This window comes from Sinocyclocheilus grahami, unplaced genomic scaffold (genome assembly GCF_001515645.1).
Source record: "Sinocyclocheilus grahami isolate Dianchi unplaced genomic scaffold, SAMN03320097.WGS_v1.1 scaffold236.1, whole genome shotgun sequence".
NCBI lineage: Eukaryota > Metazoa > Chordata > Actinopteri > Cypriniformes > Cyprinidae > Sinocyclocheilus > Sinocyclocheilus grahami.
In genome coordinates this window covers 1101311-1105099 of record NW_015505415.1, presented here as the reverse complement: position 1 = coordinate 1105099, position 3789 = coordinate 1101311, and the positions used below count along the sequence as shown (strand labels likewise).

The window sequence follows — 3789 nt, the reverse complement described above, 5'->3', positions numbered from 1 at the left end:
AATGTAAACTGAAAATGTTGAACTTCTTCTCACCATAGAAAGTGAAAGTCTGTTTTTTAGTTATTCAAAAGTAAAGACAATGTATAGGTTGGCCCTAAGAGCAATGCTCCATCATAAACATTGTTGTCCTTCCCACATAGCAGCGATCTTGGCCCAAACGTGGCCTCAAGCTGGAACTGCTGGCCTCCTGTCAGCAATGGCAGGTACTCTTTCAGCCAGAGCTGGGCCATGTGTGGTGATGATGGCAAACATGAGGGCTGATTGCTGGTGGGAGGAGTGTGGCCCAGATCAGTCCAGTGATTATGTGGCCCAAATCAGACTTGTGACCTGACAGCATATTATGTGACCCATGATAAACAAGATTAATCAAATATTGCACATTTTAATGAAGTGTAGTATTGTTTAAATGTAATCTTTGAAATGGCAAGTCAAAACAGAATGAAACATATCATTTCACAATTAAGCAAATCAGTAAATCAGTCAACTGCAATAAACTGCACTTAATTATAAATGTATTATATTTATATTATTATTCTCAGAACAAATAATCTTAGAATCTTTACACAGAGAGAGAGAGAGAGAGAGAGAGAGAGAGAGAGAGAGAGGAAGATAGTAAACCGCGATAATGTCTGTATCACGTGACTGAAATCATAACAACAGCTGAACTCAATCTAGTTTAGCTCAAGTCAAGTTAATATATATTTACATTTTTTATTCAGAGCGACTTACTGTTGAGGAAAACAACGAGTGATTCATCGTAGACCATACTTAAACCCCAAAAAATGCATTAATAAAGAAAAAAAAAGTTAAAACAATTTATTAGTAATACAGTAACCAAATATTTACTTAAATATTTATTAAATATTTTAATGACAATCCACACTGAGAAAAAAATGAGAATTATAAAGAAGAAGAAAAAAGAACATCCAAATTTTGGGGGAATTGTCATGAAAGTAATGTCACAACAGAAAACATCTCAACAGTCCTAAAAATAGGCTTCACTTTCTGCAAAAATATGATATATTTTATGAAATATGACCTGCTTTTATAACATTCCCACATCTTTCACATCTTCATAAAGCAAGACAGCCAGAGCTACACTGAAGCATCCTGATCAAACAACTCAGCCATCAGCCACACATACCACAGACATAAAACACTCGAAACAAGTGTGTGTCCGACACAGAAAACACTCACAGCCCGCAGGAGACTCACGATCTAATGAACGGATGGTGCAGCAGAGACCCACAGAAATCAATCAGTGAAATCACACTAAAGTCTTACTCGGCAGGAGCTTTCCTCTTACGTCTGGAGGAGATCTGAAGCTTTCTCTTCCACAGAGCCGTGATGAGAACAGCGGAGACCGACGGCTCAGGAATGAGACCAGACCGACAGCAATCCAACACAAGTGTTTCACTGATCTTCACTCAGATCTCTACAGCAGCACACACCTCTCAAATATAAGATCTTCAATGTTTCTGAAAGAGTCTCTTCTGCTCACCAATGCTGCATTTATTTGATCAGAAATATAGTAAAATTGTGAAATATTATTAGAATTTAAACTAGCTGTTTTCTAAGTGAATCTCTGTTAAACTGTAATGTATTTCTGTGATGCGCAGCTGTATTTTCAGCATCATTACTCCAGTCTTCAGTGTCACATGATCTTCAGAAATCAGTATAATATGCTGATCTGCTGCTCAAGAAACATTTCTGGTTATTATCAATGTTGAAAACAGTTGTGCTGCACAATATTTTTGTGAAACTGTGATGCATTTTATTTTTCAGGATTCATAGATGAGCTCCATATTAATTAAATAAACTCAGTTTATTGTCTAAAACTACCTGTGTTCACATAAATCAATAGTGGTCTGCGCGTGTCTACAATACATTCTCCCCGTGCTGCAGTGCGTCGCGCAGCTTTGCCACACATATTTTAATGGGTGGATAACTATAATAAAACAGGCATGCCTAGGGCCAAAAGGCTCTGCTTCAGTATGGTTTGTGTCAAGCCATTCATTAATCTGGCTGTTTGATGAAGAGATCAAATGTAGTAGAAATAAACATGTTAAGAATCAATAGAAGCGGAGGACTATTATTAAGGGTTTTTTTTAGGACTATTATTATGTTGCAATGTTTGGTTGACCAATTAGCAGAGAGGGGCGTTTCATTCCCGCCCACATGTAGAGATCGAATATTCAAGTTGTTTATTCGTTTTCTATCCCTGAATGTAAAAACGAAAAATTAAGCCGGATTCTTGATTTTTCGTTTTGTTTGAATAATTGAAAAACGAAATATGTGCCGTTTTTCATTTTTCAGATTTCAATATTAAAACAAAAATTGATTGGACGGAAGATACCCTGATTCTATGACCCCTTTAAGGCTTTATTTGTGTGTGTTTGTGGTACTGATCCTGTAGGTGGCGCACTGATGTTAACCCGGAACTGAGTGACAATGAATGAAAGAATGAATGAACAGATAAAGAGAAGAAAAGCAATTAAAAATCTTAACATACAGCAAGCAGCTGATACTAATGATCAGAGGAAAAACATTAAGTTCTACAGGACCTGAGTGAGAGCAGCTAATGATGTAAGACCAAGAATAACAAAAATGATATATATATATATATATATATAAAACTGTTCAAAAGTTTACGGTCAGTACATTTTTTTTCTTAATTTTTTTCGAAAGAAACTAATAATTTTATTCATCAAGGACGTATTCAGTTGATCAAAAGCGACAGTAAAGTCTTATGTTGTTAGAAAAGATTTCTATTTCAAATAAATGCAGTTTTTTTTTACTTTCTATTCATCTGTGAATCCTGAAAAAGTGTCACAGTTTCCAAAACAATATTAAGCAGCACAACTGTTTCTAACATTGATAATAAATGTAGCATCTGTGTGTAATAATACACACTATATATTCTCTTTTTACCTTACTTGTATCACACTTGGCGTGTTCATTGTTTACTCATAACCGGAGTCAATAATCATGCAGATTTACGTTACAAACTTATAGAGTTGTACAGTAAGAAAGTTATTTCCTTTAACCAGGAAATTAACGTTCTTAGAATTGACAAGACGGTTGACCCTGAGTGGTCAGCTAAATATCTACAGTGGATCTAAAATATGAATAGTTAATTATAACTAGTTATGGTTAATTATTCATATTTCCCATGAGCTGATTCGCTACATAAATCAGCATATTATACTGATTTCTGAAGATCATGTGACGCTGAAGACTGGAGTAATGATGCTGAAAATACAGCTGCGCATCACAGAAATAAATTACAGTTTAACAGAGATTCACATAGAAAACAGCTAGTTTAAATTCTAATAATATTTCACAATTTTTTGTGTATTTTGTTCTGTATTTTTGATCAGATAAATGCAGCCTTGATGAGCAGAAGAGACTTCTTTAAAAAACATAAAACAACTTACTGATCCCAAACTTTTGAACAGCAGTGTACATACTGTATATGTTTAAATCTATAAATTCCAACAATCAGTACCTAAAATCTAATATAAATCTGCCCTTTAATATCCAAAAACTGATTAAATAAAATGTGCAAAGACGAATCATCCAGGCCGCTGCTCAAGTAGTTTGACTTGTTAAAGGCATTTTAATCTGTTTTGGCCTTCACCTCAACTACTCTGACAATCCAGAGAGTGTGTTCACACACACACACACACACACACACACACACACACTCTCTCACACACACACTCTCACACACACACACGCACTCTCTCTCACACACACACACACACACACACACTCACACACACACAC

The 3789-nt window shown here is 35.4% G+C and overlaps 1 protein-coding gene across 4 annotated transcripts in view; it reads right to left on the bottom strand.

Annotated features, from left to right (window-relative positions):
* arhgap44b (Rho GTPase activating protein 44b) overlaps positions 1-3789 on the bottom strand; it is a 40692-nt gene that overhangs the window by 18068 nt on the left and 18835 nt on the right. The window lies entirely within an intron of this gene.